Genomic DNA, 25,230 nt, shown 5'->3' on the forward strand with positions numbered 1-25,230 from the left:
GTCGCAGAGACAATTCCCTATGATACATCTCATGTCATAAGCCGGGTCATATTCCAACTGGTCTATGCTGGTATGGCTATTTAACAAGGTAAGACATTTGCTAAAGAAAAGAGAAACCAAAGTTGACCAATGGAATCTGTGTTTCTCCAGGTTGACTAGGAAAACAAATGCAGAGACACTTATATGTGTGTAAGAGAGAGCTTTATATCAAAGAATAATTGTATATTAAGTCCATATGTCTGATACTAGTCCATAAATTACTCTTCAGACTCACACAGCACCTGCAATGATGACAAATGCAGGGAGATCACAGGCCGGTGGGTGAAAAGTCTTGAGGACACAATGCCAGTGGAGGCATCTCAGGCCAGCTGCGAGTCTCATGTGGCTCCTCCAGCTCTCTATGTGTGGGTCCTCAACAGGAAGGCGAAGCAGAAAGGGAGTATGGCCCACCTCTCGGAAGAAAATGAGGAAGTTCCCAGAATCCTCATGAGAAGGCCACACCCACATGGAGGCATCATCACACTGATTTGATAGACAGGCCAGACTCCATCCCTATACTTATTTATCAAGTTGACATAACATTATTTAACTAACACTGATACCATGGGTGGGTGAAAGAGGAAGAGTTTTTGCTTAGGGGCCATTGAGTTTATGTTAATAATGGTGGAATAATTTGGAAAAGGATATCAATAATGGTTTCACAACATAGTATAATCAATGGCACTTAATTGTACATGTAGGGCATATTGAATTGGATGTTTTTGCTGTGTATATTTTTGTCACAGTTAAAAGAATATTATGTTAATAATGAGTACAAGAAAGAATATAATGTTCTGAAATTGGAAAAACAAAACAAGATAAGACCCTTGTGGGAAAGGAATTAAGAATATCTCAGGAGGTTTGTACCACACATCAGCCCTAATATTAATAGCAAACAAAATAATAAAATAACACTTTCTTTGCACCAAATACTATTTCTAAGGGTGTTAACACTTATTTAAATTTTCAAACACTATACAATATGTAATATGAGCATATTTCTATTTTATAAATGAGTACATTCAGGTCAGAGAAATGTTATTGCTGCAGGTGACAAAGGGATAAATGGCAAAAACCAAAATTTTAACATATTTGGGCTTCCTCCATATTCTTTAGTCTGAACTACTACATCATACTGCTTCTACTTTTTTCAATTCATTAGCTTTTCTATTAAGTTCCTCAGAACATGATGGCTAAGAAGCCCTGGTGGTGCTGTGGTGAGTGTAGGACTAGCCACAAGGCTGCTCCAGAGAGAAAGATGAGGCTTCATGTTTCCATGAAGGTACAAAGTCTCAGAAACCCCACAAAGGATCACTATTGAGTCTAAATGGCTTCAGCAGCAGTGAGCTTGGTTTTCTGGATTACTATGATGGCTGTGAGGCAGCAGTGACCGGACCCTTGCCTCTCAGGCAGGCACCCTAGGTCTGATTTTTTGAAAAGGAACCGTGTGCATAGTCTCTACCTATCTGTTGGCACACATGCTGCTATGACGCTGAAAAAGTCCCAGACTGAGGTGAACTAGGAAGAAAGTCCTGGCGATGTAGTTCCAAATACTTGCCAGTGAATCACAATGGTGCAGCCTGCATGGGAATGACATAAGACTGGGCAGTATTTCAATTTGTTGTGCACAGGGTCACTTTGAGTTGGGAACCAACGTGATGGCAGCTCACAATGGCGGCTCACAGTGGCAGCAGCAGCAGCAGCAGCACTGTGGCTAATGAATTCCCTAAAACCACACGACGTATTCTCTCATTGTCTTCATCTTGCAAAATAAAAATGCCTTAACAGGAATGTTATACAACTACTCGGTGCTGAGTCAGCTGGATGTCTACTGTGGTCCCCCGCCCCCCACAACCCGGATATCTTCCTCCATCTTCCAAAACAGCAATCCTCTTTTATGGGAAGAAACTCATTCCACGTGATTGAGAAGTTGACCCAATTCTCCATCTGTAAGCATGTGACTCAAGTTGGGCCCATCACAGATTACATTCATAATTCTCCTTGGTTATTTAGGGATAAGCGGATGACTCATGTTGGACCAATTAAAGAATAACTCAGAATTTTTATACCAGTTAGTATACACCATGCTTATTTTTCTTTTAAAAGTTTTACTGAAATATAATTTGTATATCACACAACCCACCCATTTAAAGCATACAACTCAATGGTTTTTAATATATTGGTAGGGTTGTGCAACTAACACCACTATCTAATTTTAGAACTTATTTATCACCTTAACAAGAAACCCAACACTCATTAATAGTGCTTCCATGTCCCCTTCAACCTGTCCAACCCTATGAAACCTTAAACCCACGTTCTGTTTCTTTAGATTTGCCTTTCAGCACATTTCTTAAGACCAGCCATATAACATGTGCTCCATTGTGACAGGCTTCTTTCAGTTAGCATGCTTTCAAAGTCTCTCTATATTGTAGATGAACCAGTACTTTATTTTTACTTTTGATAAATAGCATTCTATTTTATGAATATATTACATTCATTTGCTGGTGGCACAGGGGCCTAGATGTTGGGTTGTTAGATGAAAAGGTTGGTGGTTGGAATCTATCAGTCAGTCTGCTTCTTTAAAGATTGATCAGTCTTGGAAACCTCTCAGCTGTCCTATACGGTCACTGTGAAACTGGACTGACTCAATGGCTGAGGTAGTGAGTTTATTGTGCCAACATGGCCGACAAACACATGTAGGGTTAATTGAAGGGCAGAGAGCTATATGGTTCGATGAGCCTCGCCTTTTTAGTTCTTGGATCTCTTGCTTTCTGATGGTTGGACCAGGGTGCAGCTGCCTTAGCCAGTTCCCTGCTTCACCTGGCAAGGCTGACTTCTGTGAGATGTCTCTGAGGAGAAGCCACATGGACCTACCCCGATGCAGCCCTGGTTGCTGGAGCAGCCGCATAGAGACCCCTGCCAGCGCTGAGATGCTTACACGTTCACTGACTCAGCTTTCCTCCTGCAGTCAGCATCATTGGGTCTGTTTTGTGAGATGGAGGAGGACTTTGCGGATTGCTGTTGGAGATATGGGTTAATGTTGGACTTGTGGGCTTGGGCAGCACCGGGTTTGGATGTTTTCTTGATGTGCACTTACCTTTTATATAAAACTCTCTCATATACATGAGTTTCTGTGGATTTGTTTCTCTAAAGTACCCGGAATAACACAGTGGCCATGGGCTTTTTGAGGAGAGAGAAGGAGACGTGGTCATCTGTTGATGGCTGTTTCCTTTTTTTTTTTTTGACTCTGTGAACATTCACAGGAGCCCTGGTGACTTAGTGGTTATGCACTGGGCTGTGATCCACAAGGTCAGCAGTTCAAAAACACCAGCTTTCGACTCCAGTAGAAAAAGATGGAACTTTCTACTCCTGTCAAGTTACAGTCTCAGAAACCCACAGGGGCAGTTCTGACCTTTTCAGGGTATACATCTATGAAGGAGGCCTAGTGGCCCAAGGAATACATACTTGGCTGCTAACTGAAAGGTCAGCAGTCTGAATACACCAGTATTCCATAGCAAAGACCGGGGGATCTCCGTCCATGCAGATTCACGTCTAGGAAACCATGGAAGGCCATTCTCCATGGTTGCGGAGGGTTTGTTGTGCGGCAAAATGGGCTCCACGTTAGCCACAGTCACCTCTGTGTACAGGAGAGCGGACGGCGGGGCAGTGGTAGTCCTGTGGGACAATCTGAGGAGTTCCAGACGGCTTCCCACAGCACCGTCCCCTTTACATTCCCAGGAAGATAGGGGGGTTCTAAAGCCAACATTCATTTGATCTATCATTTTTATTTCAGTAATCCAGTGTGTATGAAGTGAAATAATATTGTAGTTTTGATTTGTATATTGTATTGATGGCTACTGATGTTAAGTACCTTTTCATATATTGATTGGCCATCTGTATGTCTCTTTTGGAGAAGTGTCCATCCTAATCTGTTATCAGTTCAACTGTGTGTCATCCCCCTTCCCCTCCACGCCCGCCACTCAAAGGCATATTGAACTCCCAATCCCCAGAAGTTCCAAATGTAGTCTTAGTTGGAATGATTATAGGTACGGTAGATTTCATGTGAACTAATACACCTACTCTTTGTGTGACTGGTCATTATAAGAAGAAAAAACAGGAACGCAAAATAATGCACAAGGGAAAAGATCATACGATGGCAAGACATGGACTGAAGTTATACTACCACAAGCCAAGGAGCACCAAAGGCGTGGCTAGGAAAATGTTTGCTGGAGACATAGCATGGATCCGACCAATCATCTTAGCAGAACCACTGTCAGTTCAGCCTGAGGCAGAGAGAGGCAGTGTTAAATGAAGGAAGGCTGTCGGACTTCTCAAATCCCACAGGCAGAAAATGAGCTGATAGTTATTTACTGGGAACGTGTCCTAGACTTTTTTTGTCCTATTCTTAGTGAAAAGCAATTCCCCTGTACAAATCATGTGGAGGGGCAGCATCTGACCTTCCCTGAGTGTACCAGAGGGAAGGAAAATTAAAGTCAATAACTGCGCATAAGCAGTCACACTGAAGCTGAAGAAAATAAAAACAAGCCCATAAAAGCAATACTAAAGTATGACTTTGAGGATATGATCCCTGGATTTAGAGACCATGTCAGGAATAGATATGATACATTGAACACTAGTAACTAAAGACCAGCTGAATTGGGGGGATAACAAATGGCATCATACATGAACAAAGAAAAGGGTCATTAAAAGAGAGAAAATAAAGAAGAGAAAAAAATGGGTATCATACAGACTCTGAAAGTTACTCTGGAACACAGATTAGACAAAATGAACGGAATAAATGAAGTAAAGGATGCGAACAGATGATTTCAAAGGGTTTCTTAGGGGCACAAAGAATAAGGAAATGTGCAAAAACCTGGAGGAGAAAGAAGAATGTACTTGACCTCTCTCAAGCTGAAAGAAATGAAGAAAATTCAAGCCTTAGGCCACAATATTAAGGAATCTATGGTCCAAAAAAAAATCCTATGATCACCCAATGGTTGCAGCAGCACATTTACAGGGAGCTTCCAAAAGTTCAGGCCAGATTCAGAAGAGGACTTGGAACAAGATATCATTATTGATGTCAGTTGGATTTTGGCTAAAAACAGAGGATACCAGAAAGATGTTTACTTATGTTTTATTTACTAGGCTAAAGCATTTGACTGTGTGAATCATCACAAACTGTGGATAACCTTGCGAAGAATGGGAATTCCAGAGCATTTCATTGTGCACTTGTAGAACTTGCTCACGGATCAAAAGGCACAAGTGCGAAGAGAACAAGGGAAGACTGCATGGTTTACAGTCAGGAAAGGTGTGCCAAAGGGTTGGATCCTCTCATCCTACTTAATCTATATGCTGAGCAAATCATCAGAGAAGCTGGGTTGGAGGAAGGCTTATTAACCATCTGAGACATACAGATGACAGAGCCTTGCTTGCCGAAACTAAGGAGGACTTGAGGCATTTCCTGATGAAGATCAAGGAGTATGTCCTTCAGTATGGACTACAGCTCAATGTAAAAAAGAACCAAATCCTCATAAACAAACCAACAGGCGACATCATGATAAATGGAGAAAAGAGTGGAGTTGTCAAGGAGTTTGTCTTGTTTGAATCCACAGTCAATGCTCATGCAAGCAGCAGTCAAGAGATCATAGGACATGTTGCATTAGGTAAATCTGCCGCACAAATACTTTGTAAAGTATTGAAAAGTAAGAATGTTATGTTGAGGCCTAAGGTGCACCTGACCATGGTGTTTTCAATCATGTCATATGCATGTGAATGTTGGACATTAAAAACAACAACAACAAAAACAAGAAAGTTGAACATTCAATAAAGAAGATCCAAGAAGAAGCAATTAATATGAATTGTGCTGCTAGTGGGTAGTGGTAGGATTAAAAATACTTTAACAACCGAGTCTCTGTCCTAATAACTACTTTAAGTATAATAAATGATATGCCAAAAAGTATGTTATACAGACAATCTTTAAATAAGAACAATACAAGAGGTACACAAAGCTAGATTGTTGTACCGATGAAACATACAGCTTTCCTCTGGTTCTTTAATGCTTCCTCCATCCCCGCCCCCCATGACCCTATTCTACCTTACATATCTGGCTAGACCAGAGCATGTACATGGGTACAGATAAGAGCTGGAAACATAGGGAATACAGGACAGACAAACTCCTCAGGACCAATATTGAGAGTAGCCATACCAGGAGGGGAAGAGGAAGGTGGAAGGAGAAAGGGAGAACCGATCACAATGACCTAGTTATAACCCCTCCCAGGGGAATGAACAATAGAAAAGGGGGCAAAGGGAGACACTGGACAGTGCAAGACATGAAAATATAATAACTTATAAATTATCAAGGGTTCGTGAGGGAGGGAGGGGAAAAATGAGAAGCGGATACCAAGGGCTCAAGTAGAAAGAAAATGCATTGAAAATGATGATGGCAACATATGTACAAATGTGCTTGACACAATGGATGTAGTATGTATTGTGATAAGAGCTGGATGAGCCCCAAATAAAATGATTTTTTTAAAAACCCCAAACAAAGTAGATTATTACAGGAAAGAATTTTAAAATATAAATGAAAATGTTCAGAGATTTCCATATATTTTTATTGCAATATTCTTCCCTTTTATCTGAGCATCATTGGCTATGTGATTTATCTTTAACTGTTTTTCACTAAAGGAGTGGGGTCCCATTCCTTTAGAGCAGTGGTTCTCAACCTGTGGGTAGCGACCCCTTGGGGATTGAACGATCCTTTCACAGGGGTCGCCTGTTTCATAACAGTAGCAAAATGACAGTTATGAAGTAGCAACAAAAATAATTTTATGGTTGGGGCTCACCACAACATGAAGAACTGTATTAAAGGGTCACAGAGTTAGGAAGGTTGAGAACCCCTGCTTTAGAGGTAGGCCAATTAAACAACAGGTATTGTGTTTGATATGTTAGAAACATGTGACTTCTCTTCTTATGGTCATCTTTGAAAACCCCTTTCTGCTTGGTGAATTTCAGCCATTGTTCTGACAATATTTTTAGCTCTTTGAACACTTTCAGGACTTGCGTAATACCTTGTGAGAATTTGAGGCATAACACAAAGGTGAACAAATGACAACGTGTCACCCTCTGGGTGTTTGACACTTTTTCTCATTACGCTGTTTGTCTACTGACATAACAAATGCAAGGGAATGCAAATATAGTATTTCATTAAAGGAAAATGTATTTTATGAAAGTGATAAATATTCAAGCATAGTTCTGTCTAATTTTTATACCCAGGGACATAATTAACATTACTATGGGCAATATGTTATTGCATAAGTGAACATAAAAAACCGAGTAAGGAGGAGGCTGTCCACCGTAGAGAGAACCTTGATTACAAGTGTCACTTAAAAAATCATTTTATTACAGCTCTTAATAATAATCCATATATCAAGTACATCAAGCATATTTGTACATATGTTGCGGTCATCCTTTCCAAAACATTTTCTGTTGAGCCCTTGGTATAAGCTCCTCTTTTTTCCCTTCCCTCACCCATCCTCCCACCCTCGTGAATCCTCAATCAATTCAATAGTTAATATTATTTCATATCTTACGCTGACCATTGTCTTTCACCTACATTTCTGTTATTCATCCTTTTGGAGGGGGCACTATATATCTCTCCTGCCCTCGTGATACCGCTACTCCCACTACTGTTCCTGAAGGGGTTATCTGTCTTGAATTCCATGTGCTGAGAGCTCTTACTTGCACCAATGTGTGTTCTTCAGACTAGCCAGATTTATAAGGTAGAACTGGGTCATGATAGTAGGGGGAAGGAAACATTTAAGAACTAGAGGAATGATGTGCGATTCATCAGTGCTATACTACACCTTGGTTGAATCATCTTTTCCTTATAACCCATCTGTGAGGAAATATCCAATTGTCTTTATATGGGATTTGGGTATCTACTCCAACCCCCCTCATTCACATTGATATAGTTGCTTGTTTTGGATCTTTTGATACCTGCTACCTGATCCCAACTATATCTCATGTTCACACAGGCTGGTGTGCTTCTTCCATGTGGGCTTATTTGCTTCCCTGTTAGATGGCTGCTTGTTTAACTTCAAGCCTTTAAGACCCCAGATGCTATATATTTTGATAGCTAGGCATCACCTGCTCTCTTGACCACATTTGCTTATACTCCCATTTTGTGTTCAGTGAACATGATGTGAAGGTAACAAAGTGTTCTTGTGTTAAAGGGAGGCCTTGAGCAGAGGCCCAAAGTCCGTCGGCTATCTTAATAAATATATGTCCATTGGCCTCTATCTCTTTCATTTACACATATTCATGCCTTTAGCTACACCTCTATTAATATAGCTTTTGGCTCCTATTTCTTTCCTCTATTTCCTTTCACCTTCCTCCTACCCCACTATCATGCGCACCCTCCATGTGGCTCTCAGTATTTTCTCTGTTAAATTGACCTTGATCAAACCCCACCCAGCATTATAGGCTCTCCTGGCCATCAATTTTAGATCTCTTGTTCCCTTATCTCTGAGATTGCTGGCTACCCACTCCCCCTCCCCGCCCTCTCCTTTCCCATGTCCCACTAGAACTGCTAGTCCTGTTGTTTTTGCATCATGATTATTTGTCCTGGCTATCATCTATAGATATACATAGGGCAAAAGAAAAATAAAAACAAACAAAACAAGAAAAACCACCCCCGATAGTTCCAGGTCAGTCTGCTGACCCTTATGTAAGTTTTCCGATCAAGTCTGATGAGGTGCCAAGCCCTATCCCTGAAGTCAGAAGTCTATTTTCAGGATTCCTTAGGGACTTGGTTACTTTGCTCCCCTTGCTTCCCAGCTGTACTCACTTCGCGTTTCACCCGCTGTGCGTGGGGAAGATTGGACACACTTTCTGCACAATGTCTCCAGTGCTGGCCCTCGTTGTGCTATGGGTCAGTGAGAGAATGTCATGTCTCATGTTAAAGCCAGCCCTACTTGGCTGCTCCGAGTAGGGATGTCGACCCAGGACCTTGGAGGGCCATGATGAGGTTCTCTCTCTCTTTCCCTCTTAGATCACTCCTGTGTGGTCTGGACAGGCCTGTCTTTCTCCCCGGCTATATCTTCAGTGAGGTCCTCACATAGTTCAGCTTGGGCCCAGCCCCATCGTCCTCTTGGTTAGTTTGCTGCTCCATGCCAGTGTGCTCCTCTCAAGGCAATACATGAGTCTACTGAGTTAAGCTCAAAAGTACAATGGGCATAGAGGATAAGCTACTTAATACATAAATCCAGGGTTGAGGTCCAGGCACATTGGCAGGGGTCTGACCCAACTCGGGGATGCATTTGGCATACAAGTGCCATTTTAACCACTGGTTTGCCAAATTCAATGAAAAAATTAGACACCAGGTGAATTCCACGGCTGTTGCCTAAGAAGATTGAACGTGAGTCGCAGCATCCGCCCTCTGCTGACCCAACACCCGTCTCGGTATCTGCAGCCTCCTCCACTTCCTTCCTGGGCGACGAGAACCAGTGGCCAGAAATCCATCATGTCTATCCTCAAGGTTCACGCCAGAGAGATCTTCGACTCCCGTGGAAATCCCACCGTTGAGGTCAATCTTTACACCGCCAAAGGGCTCTTCAGAGCGGCCGTGCCCAGTGGGGCCTCGACTGGGATCTATGAGGCTCTGGAGCTCCGGGACAAGGACAAGACCCGGTATCTGGGCAAAGGTGTCTCAAAGGCTGTTAAGCACATCAATAAAACAATTGCGCCTGCCCTGGTTAGCAAGAAGCTGAACGTTACGGAACAGGAAAAGATCGACAAGCTGATGATTGAGATGGATGGAACTGAGAATAAATCAAAATTTGGTGCAAATGCCATTCTGGCCGTGTCCCTCGCTGTGTGCAAGGCCGGAGCTGTTGAGAAGGGAGTCCCCCTATACCGTCACATTGCTGACTTGGCTGGCAATTCTGAAGTTATCCTGCCCATTCCTGCTTTCAATGTGATCAATGGCGGCTCTCACGCCGGCAACAAGCTGGCCATGCAGGAGTTCATGATCCTCCCCGTCGGAGCAGCCAACTTCAAGGAGGTCATGCGCATCGGGGCCGAGGTGTACCACAACCTGAAGAACGTCATCAAGGAGAAGTACGGCAAGGATGCCACCAATGTTGGCAATGAAGGCAGATTTTCCCCCAACATCTTGGAGAACAAAGAAGCCCTGGAGCTGCTGAAGAACGCTATTGGGAAAGCTGGTTACACCGACAAGGTGGTGATCGGCATGGATGTTGCTGCCTCCGAGTTCTTCAGGTCTGGGAAATACGACCTAGATTTTAAGTCTCCTGATGACCCCAGCAGGTACATCTCACCTGACCAACTGGCAGACCTGTACAAGTCCTTCATCACGAACTACCCAGTGGTGTGTATCGAAGACCCCTTCGACCAGGATGACTGGGACGCTTGGGCAAAGTTCACTGCCAGTTCAGGGATCCAGGTGGTAGGGGTTGATCTCACAGTGACCAACCCGAAGCAAATCGCCAAGGCCGTGGATGAGAAGTCGTGCAACTGCCTCCTGCTCAAAGTGAACCAGATCGGCTCCGTGACCGAGTCTCTGCAGGCGTGCAAGCTGGCCCAGTCCAATGGGTGGGGCGTCATGGTGTCTCATCGTTCTGGAGAGACCGAGGATACTTTCATTGCTGACCTGGTGGTGGGACTCTGCACTGGACAGATCAAGACTGGTGCGCCGTGCCAATCTGAGTGCCTGGCCAAGTACAACCAGATCCTCAGAATTGAAGAGGAGTTGGGCAGCAAGGCCAAGTTTGCTGGCCAGAAGTTCAGAAATCCCCTCGCCAAATAAGCTGGGCAGGCAGACCTCTGGTAGCCCCTCCCTGAGCTTGTGGGCCTTCTCTCCGCTTCACTAGAGCTGCCCTGCAGCCAAGCCAGACCAGCTGACACCTGTTGGAACCCCAGCTTTGTGACCCTGTGACTCAACTCCTTGCCCTTGAGAGCCTCCCACCAAGTGTCCCAGTGTCATCCTGAGGTGTCAACAGGCAACATCCCCAGTGGTTTTATTTGCAAAATAAACATCAGTGACCCCTAAAAAAAAAAAAAAGAAGATTGAACGTATCATGTACGGTTAAGAGGACAAACTGATCTGTTGTGGAAGTACCTCTGTGTGCTCTTTAGGGGCAAGGATGGTGAGACTTCATCTTACACACTCTGGACATGTTGTTGGGAGAGACTAGTCCCTGGAAAAAGTGCTTGGTAAAGTAGACAGGCATCAAAAAAGGGGAAGTCCTTCAAGGAGATGGACTGATACAGTGGCTGCAACACTGGTCTCAGGCACAGGCACAATATGAGGATGGCACAGGGCTGGGCAGTGTTTTGTTCTGTTGTGCATAAGCTTGCTATGGGTTAGAACTGACTCAATGGCACTGAACAATAGTAACAATGGGCAAAATGGGGTCACTGTTAATCAGAATCAACTCAATGGCAGAAGGTTGAGCTGTATGTTGGATAAGGACAAAATACTAAGTAATTCAGGAAGCATCAGAAGAAGATAGAAGGAATACAGTCACTATGCTAAAAATAATTGGTTGAAAACGTTCAACCACTTCATGTAGCATGTGATCAAGAACTAATGGTACTGAAGGAAGAAGCCCAAGCTACAACATGGTCTTGACCAAAAAAATCTAAAATTAATCCCCAGACCTGCTGGAATAAATTGAAATGTTTTAACAAACTGATAGGAGGATGAAAGTACTCATTTGTCTATACTAAGAACGTTTGAAGAGTTAGCGGGCCAACCAACTAGAAGAGATCTATAGTTGATCCCATTCCAAAGGAAGGTGATTTAATAGAATGTAGAAATTATGAACCAGTATCATATGCAAGTAAAATTTTTGTTAAAAATAATGCAAAAAGTTATAGTAATATCTTGACAAGAAGTTGCCAGAAATTGAAAGTGGATTCAGAAGAGGATGTGGAACGAGAGATATCATTTCTAAGATCAGATACTCCTTGGCTGAAAATAGAAAATATCAAAAAGATGTTTACCTGGGTGAGGAGGATATAGGAGACCTGGTAGGTCATGATCAAGGGTAATGTAACCAAGAGGAATTACTGAAACCCAAATGAAGACTGAGCATGATAGAGGGACAAGAGGAAAGTCAAAGGAAATAGAGGAAAGAGCGAGGAGGCACAGGGCATTTATAGAGGTCCAAATAAAGGCAGATATATATGTAAATATATTTATATATGAGGATGGGAAAATAAATCTATGTGCACATATTTATAGGTTTAGTATTAAGGTAGCAGAAGGACATTGGATCTCCACTCAAGTACTCCCTCAATGCAAGAATACTTTCTTCTATTAAATTGGCATTCTATGATGCTCACCTTCCCGACACAATCGCTGAAGACAAAGCAGGTGAAAAAACAAATGTGGTGAAGAAGGCTGATCAAAAGATATAGCGTCTGGGGTCTTAAAGGCTTGAAGGTACACAAGCAGCCATCTAGCTATGAAGCAACAAAGCACACACGGAAGAAGTACACCACCCTGCGTGATCACGAGGTGTTGAAGGGATCAGGGATCAGGCATTATCAAAACAAAAGATCATATCATTGTGAAAGAGGGGGGCGAGTGCAGAGTGAAGACCCAAAGCCCATTTGTAGGCCACTGGACATCCCCTTACAGAAGGGTCTTGGGGAGGAGATGAGCTAGTCAGGGTGTAAAGTAGCAACGATGAAACAATTTTCCTCTAGTTCCTAAATGCTTCCTTCCTCCCCACTCTCATGATCCCAATTCTACCTTACAACTCTGGCTAGACCAGAGGATATACACTGGTACAGATAGGAACTGGAAACACAGGGCATCCAGGGTGGATGATCCTTTCAGAACCAGTGGTGCGAGTGGCGATACTGGGAAGGTACAGGGAGGGTGGGTTGGAAAGGGGGAACAGATTACAAGGATCTACATATAACTTCCTCCATGGGGGACAGACAGAAAAGTGGGTGAAGGGAGATGTCGGTCAGGGAAAGATATGACAAAATAATAATTTATAAATTATCAAGGGTTCATGAAGGAGGGGGGAGCGGGGAGGGAGGGGAAAAATGAGGAGCTGATGCCAGGGGTTTAGGTGGAGAGCAAATGTTTTGAGAATGACGAGGGCAATGAATGTACAAATGTGCTTTACACAATTGATGTATGTATGGATTGTGATAAGAGTTGTATGAGCCCCTAATAAAACAATTAGAAAAATAAAATCAACAACAACAACAAAATGTTTACCTGTATTTTACTTACCATGTGACTGCATCTAATTGTGCATATCTGAGATATATTCAATTATAATGGCCCTGCTAGCCATAATCCCTTTTCTGATGTACCATAAAATTTAGCCTCTATGTCTGTGGTTATAATCCCCTTTTGGAGGTAGTTCTCTCTTATGGATTAACGTGAAATATATTATGAGTATCTAACTTAGTAGAGGGCATGCAGAAATCACCACCTTTTTGTTTCCTTGGGGGTATGGCCTACTGAGAGATAAAAACCATACCTGCATATGAGAAAGTGCAATTGCAGAGGCAAGAACACCGAGAGAAGTCTCAGGACTAATGGGAAGAAGTGCTACCAGTGAAGTAAACTTGAGATTTCTGTCCATTCTGAGGCGACAACCGGAGGCACCAGAGGCCATGGCACAGGTACCATGGGACAGAGCAAAAGCTCTAGGCCAAGGCCAGAGGGCAATGCAAGGGGACCATGAGCATAAGTGCTTAGAGTATAGATCTGTGTGACAGAGTGGTGGGCTGGCTTCCTGAGCCTTTAAGGCAGAGGCCAAAGGACCAGGCTGAGGAATGGAGAGTCTTGGCTACTGGCTGAGAAGAGGTGTTACTGTGGGCCAATGGCTGGAACTTTACTGTGTGCTGATTCTGACTTGTGGCAACATGTTAGCATCCTTAAGCAAACTCCCCCCTTAATTGTGACTTTTGTCTGTGAATTCTGTATGTGATTGCAACAGATTATTGAACCCAGCAGAAAAGTGGAGTGTCAAGGGCGGAATGATTGGTGTCAGAAGAGGGTAATGAAGGATGGAGGACGGAGGCATGTCTGACCGCTGTCTTGTGGCAAACAGTGTTGTGTTTGTGTGGGTTTGGAGTCTCTTCTTTTGTGCAACCAGAGGAAGCTAGATGTGGCCTCTGTGATGTTTTAGCAGATCATAACAAATCATAGATAGCATTGTGAACAATGTGAACTCCAGAACACTTCACTGTGCTCAAGTAGAACATGTACATAGTATAAGAGGTGGTTATTCAAATAGTACAAGGACATACTGTCTGTTGTACAATGAAGAAAGGTGTGCCTCAGGGTCGGATCCTTTCATCAATCTGTATGCTGAGCAAAGAATCGGAGAAACTGTGTCATATGAAGAAGATTATGGCATCAGGATTGAAGGATGACTCATTAACAGACAGGACTCTGGGAATATGCTCATCATCAAACCAGCACAGAGGAACCACCTCACCAGAGAGCAGGAAAATAAACACACACAAACAGATGGGAGAACTAGGCTCCTTTTAAACCACGGAATACTTTCAAAGCTAAGTGGACCTGGGTAACTCCAGTCCAGAGTCCGTGGGGATGGACAGAACAAGGAGAGACGAAAGCACAGCCAAACACACGAAGACCAGTGAACTCTGCTGGCTGCTAATGGTCGACCCAATGCATGTCCTCACCAGGAGCTGGCTGTACTCCATTGTCTTCCCTTCTCCATTGACCAGCTACTCTGGGTGCTCCTGTGTCTCCTGTCCCCTGTCCTGAACACACCTACCACAGCCTACACTAACTCCAAGCCCCCTTTCTACTACTACCACTCACTCACTCCCAGCCCCAGCCCCCACCTTGCTAGTCACTGGGAGTCCTTTTCAGGACCCTGTTGCCCAGTGCTGAAGCACTTACACCCCAAAGCAGAGCCCTCTCCTGCCTTTTTCTGGTCACCCACTACAGAGGCATCTGCCCCAGCCTGGAGACATCTGCCCTACCTGCATGCTGTGCCAGCCGGCCTCACTCCTGTCACAACTGCCCCCTTCTGCCACTTGCACTGGCCATCCCCATCCCCATCCCCACCTGCCCAGCTCTGTCCCTATAAACAGCTTGCTTGGCCTGCCTGCCATGCACCCACGAGATAGTGGCCCAGCAGGCACCTGCTCCATCATTGTGGCACCAACCTTGCCACAGCAGCACCCACCTACTTGTTTATCCTCCTTTCTTTCTCTGCCTATTCCCTCTTTTTGTTCTCTTCTTTCCTATTGAAAAATTTTTATAGTACCTATTTTCATTATGCTTCTTAAACTACATTCATTACTTCTATAAAATTTTAAGTTTTAAAATGACTTTTCTTCCTCCTCTTTTCTCATACTTCTCTCTCCTTTTCTTGACTTTCCACTACATGCAGTCACCTGCATACTATTAATCCTTTCCTACACCACTTTACCAAGTCAAGTACTTCCACATGACCTACAAACCCACCTGACACCAATAGCTGAACCCATGATGCAACAGAAACATGTCAATGGCAGTACACACAGTAATTCAGACACAAACAATGGAACAATACCCAGCCCCAAAAGATTACTCTGAAGAAGCAGCCCTGGAAGTACCATAAATGAAGGTTACATACCTTCAATGGATGGTAGGAATAATTGAAAAACGAGAAACCCTGCACCAACTAGACTCCAAAAATATATACAATAAGATGATGGAATTAGACAACAAGCTAAAAGAGCTGAAGAACAGAATTGAAGAAAAAAAATTTAAAAAGAGAAACAGAAATAGGAAAGACAGGGTGAAGTGGGATGAGTGATGTACGTTATGGGAATAGCTATCAGTGACATGAAACAAAAGGTGTACGAATTGTTAAATGGAAAACAGATTCATTCTGTCAATCTCCATCCAATTCACAATAAAACATTAAAGCAAAAAAAAAAAAAGGAAAATCAAACTAGTGAGCTCAACGATAATTCTAATACAACCAATGAGAACCAATCAACAAAAAATGTAAAGGAATCTGAAGAAAACCAAGAATGGTGTGGGACCCTATACTTCTCATCGGGATCCCAGAGCAGGAAAACAAAACAAAAAAATCTACGGGAAAAAAAAGTACAAGAAACCATGGAAGAGAACTTCCACAACACCATAAAGGAGGAGAAAACCACTATACAAGAAACATAGAACTCCAACAGGATAGACTCCAGAGAGAAAAAGAGAAGGAAAACACTGTCACATATTGGGGTTAAACTCTCTAATATCCAGGGAAAGGAGAGAATCCTGGGAACAATCTTACAAGGTGAAACCAGTAAGAATAAGTGCTGGAATCCTCAACAGAAATCAAGCCAAGTAAGAAGACACAGAGAGAAACATATAAAATCCAGAAACAAAAACAACTGCCAGCAAAGAATCTTATATCCAGCAAAACTATCCCTCAACTATGAGGGAGAAACAAAGCAATTTCCAGACAAGGAAAAGCTAAAGGAGTTTGTTAAAACAAAACCAGTATTATTAAAACAAAAAATCCAATTGAGACTATTTTGGACAGAGAATCACCAACAGCAGCAAACAAACCTGAGAACAACAAACTCACATTATCAATAAGGACACCAAATGTCAATGGATTAAATGTACCACTCAAGAGACAGAGCAGCAGACTGGAATAAGAAACAAGATCCATCAATATACTGCCTACAACAGATACACTTTAAATACAAAAGCTAAAATATACGGATGGAGGACATTTTACCAAGCTGATGGCAGCTATTCAAAAGCTGGAGTGGTGAATCTCTAATAAAACACACATAAGTCACCACCATCCCCCCAAATCAAGAGAGACAAAAATGAACACTACATAATGATTAAAGACACAATCGAACAAGAAGACCTAATCAAATTAGATATTTACACTCTCAATGAAAGATCCTCAAGGTATTACTATACTCAAACGCTGGCAGAACGTCACTAAAGAGAAAATAGTATAGTGAAAACAGCACGAGACCTAAATACACCACCCTCGAGGAAATAACTCAATAAAGACACAAGACCTAAACAACACAATCAACCAACTTGTTCTCCTAGATATACACAGAGCACTTCACCCAACAACAGCACAGGGTACATTTTTCTCCAGTACAAACGGAACATTCTCCAGGATAACCACATGTTAGGCCACAAAGCAAGTTTTAATAAACTTAAAAGCATTGAGATTCAACAACCCATTTTTTCAGACTATAAGACTATAAAACAAGAAACCAATAATAGAAAGAACAAAGGTAAAAAAAATCAAATGCATAGAAACCGAACAACAAAATACTTAAAAATTACCAAAGAATGGAATTTTTAAATTCCTGAAACAAATTAAAACAAAAATAAACATACCAAAACCCTTAGGATAGAACAAGAACAGTTATCGGAAGGCAACTTATAGCTATCAACCCATACATGAAAAAAAACAAAACAGAAAATCAAAGTCAACACCTTAACATGGCATCTTCAAGAGCTTGAACAAGAGCAACAAAATAAACCCTCAAACCAATAAGAGGGGGAAAATCATAAAAATCAGAGCAGAAATAAATTTATTAGAAAACAGAATAACATTGGGGAAAAAATCAACATGACAGGAGTTGGCTCTTTAAGAGGATAAAACAAATTGACAAACTACTGGCAAACTTAGCAAAGGAAAAGAACAAATATCTAAAATTAAAGGTAAAAAGGACAATAACTATACAAGACACAGAAAGACGGCCAACATTTTGCTTAACAGGGAAAAGGATGCCCCCATTGCCATCTTATTCAACATTCTCCTGGAAGTCTTAGCCAAAATCATTAGGCAACAAAAAGAAATAAACAGAACAGTGTGTGTGTGTGTGTGTGTGTGTGTGTGTGTGTGTGTGTGTGAGAGAGAGAGAGAGAGAGAGAGAGAGAGAGAGAGAGAGAGAGAGAGAGAGAGAGAGAGAGAGAGAGAGAGAGAGAGAGAGGTATAGGTAGGTGGTGGAGACATCTCACTGTTCACAGATAAGATTTATATGTAGAAAACCCCAAAGACTCAACCAAAAGGTTGTTGGAAACAATTGAAAAATTCAACATGACAGGATGTAAGAGTGACAGCAGAAGTCATTTGAATATCTGTATCCAAATGATACAGCAAAGAGGACTCTGAAAAACACATCAAGAAAACAATGCCATTTACAATAGCCAAGAAACAGATAAAATACTTATGAGTAAATCTAACCAGAGAAAGAAAAGTCTTGTACAATGAAAAATACAGAACACTATTACTGAACCAAAAAAAAGACCTATGTAAATGGAAGAATATTCTGCGCTCATGCATAGGAAAGTTTAACTGTTGTGAAAATGTCAATACTACTCAGAGCAATCTATAAATACAATGCAATTTCAATCCAAGAGGTTTATTAAAAACATGCGATATGCAGATGACACAACCTTCCTGCTGTAAGTGAATGTGACTTGAAGTACCTACAAATGAAGATCAAGGACTGTAGTCTTCAGTATGGATTATATAATAAATTAAAAAAATCCTCACAACTGGACAAATAAAGGACATCATGAGAAATGACAAACAGATTGAAATTGCCAATCATTTCATTTTACTGGAGTCCACAATTAATGCCCATGGAAGCAACAATCAAGAAATCAATGATATTAGGCAAATCTACTGCAAAAGACCTTTTTCAAGTATTAAAGAACAAAGCAGTATCTTGCTACCTTGCTGGATTTACTAGTTCTAGAGGATTTTTCAATGGACCCCTTAGGATTTTTATATAAAAACTATTATCTGCAAACAGCGTGGCATACTTTATTCTTCCCAGTGTGGCCGCCCTAGCTGGAATCGCCAATGCAATGTTCAATAGAAACGGTGACAGCAGCCATCCCTGTCTTGTTGGATACCACCGTCACTTCTAGCTCAAGGCAACGCTGTGCATAACAGAGAGCCCAGGGTCGTTCATGCTCACAAGTCACTGTTATTGCAGCCGCTATGTCGATGCATCTTGTTGAGTGTCTTGCTCCTTTTCACTGATCCTTTACTCTCCCACACGTGTACATTGCATGTTTCCATTAGTAATGGTTGTTTTCAGCCATTTCTTCTCATTTTGAGTCATGCTACATCAGCACATGAAAGTCCTTCTGAAAGCTCTGCTCCATCCACATTATTAAGGTCGACCTACTTTGAAGCAACAGCTTGTCCTCAGTAACATTTTGGGTGTTTTCCAACCTGACGGCCTCATTTTCCGGCACAGTCTCAGACAATCATCTACTGCTATTTGTAAGCTTCTCAATAGCCACTTTTCAGATATAAACAACCATGTTCTTCTTCCTAGTCCAGAAGCTCTGCTGAAACCTGTCTTCTGCTGCTATTGGAAGTAAAGGTAGCTTCCAGAATCGTGGAACCGAAGAAGCCACCACAGTAAAATACACGAACAGAGAAGTGGACATTTATTAGCTTGAGAGGAAAATATTCAGTCTTTCAAAATTAAGCATGATGTCTATGAGTATTTCATAGACTACCTTAATCAAGAGTGAGATAAGGCTTTCTATCCCTGCAGATATTTACAGACTCAGACACCCACAGGGGCCAGTTCTACTCTTTCTATGGGCTTGCTATGAGTCAGAAGAGAGTCAGTGGCAGTGAGGCTGTGTGAGTGAGACCTTTATCAAGTTGAGGAACTTCGCTTCTTTTTTGTTTTGTTTATTTTTTTAATCAAGAAGGGTGTAACAATTGGCCAAATGCTTTTACAGCATTCATTTACATGATCATATGGCTTTGTCTTTTATTTTATTGATTGTGGTCATTATATAATTTCAGGTCAACTTGAAGACATATAAAACTGTAAGGGTGGAGTTAAGTCTGTCAATCAAGTCACAGCCTGGTAGTGACTCCTTGTGGGTGTAGCCTTCTCATAAAGAGGGCCTAGAAATTTCTCCCTCTCTTTCTGCCTTCACCTTCCTGCTGACTGACCCTGACTGCTGCCAGGTCCACCGTCATTGGAGCCACATGACTTTGCATCCCCCAACCTGTGATCCCCTGCTCTCTGCATTATTGCACGGGGCTGCGTGAGTTTGGATAGAGACTTAGGGACTAGTTCCAGACTTATGGACTTCTGTTGGACTGTTCTGGGATGTTTTTTCAATTAAATAATTACTTCTTGATATAAAGCTCTTTCTTATACATATATGATTATCTCTGGATTTGTTTCTCTAATCAACCCAGCCTAACACATTGATAGAAGACATTCAATTAATTGACTTTTAGATGTTAAATCAACCTAGTGAAAAAAGAAAAGTGTATATTCTTTTTTTAATGTTTCTGAAATCTCTTTGCTAGTATATTTTTAGAATATATGCATTGGCTTTCATGAGAAAATGCACATTTTCTCTTCTTTAGTGGATTTTTCCTGGTTTTAGTACCCAGGTAACTATGATCTCATAGAATGAATTGGGAAATGTTCCTGTCTTTCTTTGGAAGAATTGGTATTAATTCTTCTTTCTTTTGAATTTTAAAGAATTGGTACTAATTCTTCTTTAAATGGTTGGCAGAATTTACCAGTGAAGCCATATGACCCTGGGAATTTCTTTATGGGTAATTTTAGAAGCAACAATTCACTCTTTTTACTTGTTATGCTTCTATTTGGATTTTTCTTTCCTTCTTCAGTCAGCTTTGATAGCTTCTGTCTTTCTAGGACTTTTTCAACTTAATTTTGTTAATTGCCCCTGAGTTGATTCTGACCCCACTGACCTTATGTGTTACAGAGAATTGCTTCATAGGATTGTCTCAGTTATAATATTAATAAAAAAACACCAGGCCTTTTCTACCATGATTCCTCGGTTGGATTCAAACTGTCAACCTTAAGGTTGGTTAGCAGTGCAGGGCAAATTGTGTCACCTAGGCACCCTCTATTTGCAAAATAAATAGCCATTAACTGAAAAAAAAATTCAAACCCCCTGCCATGGGGTTGATTCTGATCCATAGTGACCCTATAGGCCAGGGTAAAACTGCCCTGTGGGTTTCCAAGATGGTTAATCTTTAGCGAAGTAAAAAGGCTCATTTTCTCACTGTTGCTTTTGAACTGCTGACCTTGAAGTTAGTTCAATGTGTAACCCACAGGGCTCTGGGGCCTATGGGCCACAGTGAAACTGATTTGAGGTTTTCCAAGCCTTTATAGGAACAGACAGCACCATCTTTCTGCAGAGGCGTGACATGCAACCCACAGAGCCACCAGGGCGCCAGCCTTGTCTGCAGCATCCCTACCGTCTAGGCTTTGCAGTCCTGTAAACCTACAGGTCTCCTACTTAGCTTAGTTTGAGTTGAATTTCTCTCAGTGTCACCAAGAGTTGTGACCAATCTGAATGCCAAACCTCTAACAGTATGTGAGTAAATGTGAGTATTGTAGCAAGACTTTTCAATAAAATTGCCATCTGGTGTCATGTTCACATAATATTTTTGGTAGCTAATCTCATCCTAATCATCTTTGTCCTTTTAGTGCTTACTATAATATATATATATATATATATATATATAATTTATGGTGATTTAAAAATTAATTGAGTCATGATATTCCTCTTGATAAAAATTTATATTTTTATATATTTATATTCCTATATACCTGTTGATATTTGTTGTTATCCAATGGGTTCGTTCCAAATAATGCCCAATATTAATGGCTAATGCTGAGGTATACTAATAATAATTTAGAAAGTCAGGTAACCCTTGCATTTCTGATTCCGGGCCCAAGTACCTCATGGGCAGCCACCAGAGTTTTCAGTGAAGCTGTCAGAGCAAGGTGGACTAGGAACAAAGGCCCTGTGATTGACTTCTCAAACCAACCAGGAAAACCCTGTGGATCATGGCTTTACTCTGAAGTAAAGGAGGCTGCCATGAGTTGGTGTCCGACCTACTGGCAGCTGAGAATAGCTAATTCATTTGAGCATCACTTGTAAGCATCTAGATCTCCAAAATGGAACAAGTTACGAGCCTTTTTAATAAACCATAAGACAAAAGGGGGATATTATCTATTATTGTCCTGTATGAGATATTAAATTTAGGTAATCTAAGCTGTTTATTTGGCACGGTAATCCTTTGAAATATAAATGGCTTAAAATGGTGTCTCGTTCGATACTTCTGCACCCCAGATACAATGAGTGAAAATCTGCATTTTAACAAGTTCCCCAGGTGGTCACTTGGGAATCTGTGAGAATCACCTGAGGATCTTTTCAAAATGCATATTCTCATTCAGTAAATCTGGGGTGAAAAGGCAAATTCTCAGGGTTAGGGGATGTCAAACTGGGAAGAAATCACTGTAACGGTGAAAATATTAAATGATAGAACAAATTTTTTAGGTAGCATGGAGTCAGAATATTCTCTAGGTACATGTACAACTCAGGCTTATAACAATTTTATCCTTTGTCTCTTGATATTTCCTCTTCCCCACCCCCTCCAACACACACACACCTCCTGCATGTGGATGCTTACAGCAAATGTTGGAAGGAATGAAGGCATGGGATATTATTATAATCTTGGAGTTCATTAAATCTTTGTATAGAGTATGTTTCTGCCTGGATGAGGTATGGAAAGTGTCTTAACTGATCTCACACGATCATATTAGCTACTACTTGCCGCACAATGATCTCTGTCAGGTTTTATATATCCCCAAGATCTCCAGAGGATTACCAGTGCCGAGGAGATAGATCTTCATAATCAAACTGTGGTGGAATGTGCAGATCCATTATAAAATCTCACACATTCCAATTAATTAGGGAACTTGGTTATGTCAACTCATGAGACTCAATTATTCTGACAGAAGTACAGGCTTTCATAATAAAGGGGAGCTTTTTCTAGGGAAAAGGGGCACAGTCCTCTAGGATCAATTTTAATGAACAGATTTGATTATTTGTAATCAGGATATAGCTTTACACACTTGAAACGTTGAAGTGTCTGGAAGCACTGTGTCCCTCAGAGAGCTAAAGCGAGTCCTGGGCAGTTTCATATGCACTACTCATTTGCTCCTAGGATAAGGAGACCAGATGTCCTGATTTTTAACAATTTTTCCTGCGGCCCGCGGCCTTTTATAAAAGTCCCAATTTTTGGAAAGTATACATGACAAGCTAGGGTATATGGTTTTCAGTTGCCATATGGCTGTTTCGCCAAGATATGAGTTTTATCCACGGTGTCCCGCTGGGGTCCCGCTTTACCATGTGAAATCTGGTCACCTTAGGCTGGGACCATTGTTCACAAGAGCAGAAAAGTGAACTTACACTGATTTCTTGGGCTCTGAACTAGTAGGATGTGAATTCTAAGTGTTCCTGGGAATCTAAAAGGGTTTAGCAACAAAACCTTGTGAAATTTAGCTGAGTCACTTTTGGAGGCTTGGGGTGGACAATAGGCTTACAAAGAGCAAGAGTATCATCCTCACTCAACTGACCAATTGCTAGAATATTGGCATTGAGATCTCCATCGACTTTATAGAGATAAAGTGCAAGGATGACAATAACACCCGCCCTTTATTTCAAATTACCTTCAGGATCAATATAACTCTCCCCAGCGTCCCAAAGTGCCATGCTCACAATCTGTCGTTCTGACACAGGAGAGGGAAAAGGCAAATGTCCTGTCAACTGCGATCTCCCTTTATTATTTTTAAAGAAGGGCTAGTTTCCATTATCAGAAGCAGATAAGAAATGCGAGCACCCATTTGTCCTTCAAGATGGAACACTTATCTGAAAATGGATGAAAAACCATCATGCTTTTGCTTATATATTTTTGTTCTGTTTTGTTTTAAGTAGTGAAAATAAAGTCACAAATCAAGGTCAGAGAAGCTTCAAATATGATTCCTGCAGGTTTGCTAATATTTTAGACAGGTTGGGGAGAAATTTCTCAACATGACCATGGGCTCTGTAGTACTTTCCCCACACCTAAAACAGACAAGAAGTAGAGCCTGCCTTTACTTCGCATTTTCTCAAGCGGTGCTTAGCTGTTACGTTAACAGTCTAGAGATCTTGGTTCCAAAGTAAGGACATTGTTTCCTACTCCCGTTTTTATATAATTAATCCAACTTTACAATATGTAATCCCACTTGTGACATGTATATGACAGATCCTTTAGTGAGCGAGTACATCTGGACAGCAGACCCAAACAAACACTTCATCCGAGCTTTGCTCTGCTCAAGGTCTCTGCAGGAAATGTTAAGTGTGCTACTCACCATTCAGAGTTTCCGCACCAGTAAATGATAACGCTCCCCTACCCCTTGGACATCGCCCAGGCACTCCAAAGGAAAATGTCCGCCCCCCCAAAAGATCTCCCCAGTGCAGCTTCCCCACTTATTGAAACAATTCTTCTTCCATCTCAAAAAATGGTGTCATCACCCATTTACTAGGCTGAACCATAAAAAAACTGCCTTCTTTATAAGTTATACATGGCTGACTATGGACCACACATCGACTTTGTTGTTCACAGATCACAATCATGGGTGAAATCCTTATCCTCTCACTCCTTCAAGTGCTACAGTGAGACAGTCATGAAAGCCTGCCAAATGCTACGCGTGTACATGGAGGCCTCACCAGTTCCACTGCCCATCCTACAATGAAGCAATTAGGTGCTCTTTAATACAGATCAGTGTGTCCCACTGCTAATGCTAGAAATCATTCAACAGCTTCACCCGGCATGACCTACAGGGCTGGCAAGCTCAAGACCCTGCTGACTTCTTCAGTGCCTCCTTGGTCAGTATTTCCCAGTCACGTGGACTTCCTTATTTCTTAAATATACTACTTCCTAAAACAGGACCTTTGTACATACTGTTACATCTACCTGCAACCCGGTCATCCAGGAACCCCTACCTCTCCTTCATGCCTTTCCCAAATAAATTCCACTGACTCAAGAGAACCTCAGCTCACCTCTGCCAGACTAGGATGGGACCCCAGAGTATACACCTCCCTGAGGCTCTGTTCTCAGTGACAGTCTTGGATCACAGTTTCAATGTCAGGATAGACTATGAAACTCAAACTTCAAGAGGTGAACGGCATGGGTGTCGTGTTCAGTAATATAGCATCATCACTAAGTCATGGCTATCACCTAACGAGAGTTCAAAAAATGTTTGTTTTCACAAACGTTAAGGTTACAATGAAGAATTCAACATTGCAATCTCTGCAATATGCAATGATATTTT

General features: G+C 41.7%; 1 protein-coding gene and 1 pseudogene across 1 annotated transcript in view; one reads left to right on the forward strand and one right to left on the reverse strand.

The window, feature by feature from the left end:
• GXYLT2 (glucoside xylosyltransferase 2) overlaps positions 1-25,230 on the reverse strand; it is a 121,732-nt gene that overhangs the window by 51,767 nt on the left and 44,735 nt on the right. The gene's annotated exons all lie outside the window — the stretch shown is intronic.
• On the forward strand, positions 9,534-11,122 carry LOC142448241 (alpha-enolase pseudogene; annotated as a pseudogene).

Source organism: Tenrec ecaudatus, chromosome 5, assembly GCF_050624435.1.
Source record: "Tenrec ecaudatus isolate mTenEca1 chromosome 5, mTenEca1.hap1, whole genome shotgun sequence".
Taxonomy (NCBI): domain Eukaryota; kingdom Metazoa; phylum Chordata; class Mammalia; order Afrosoricida; family Tenrecidae; genus Tenrec; species Tenrec ecaudatus.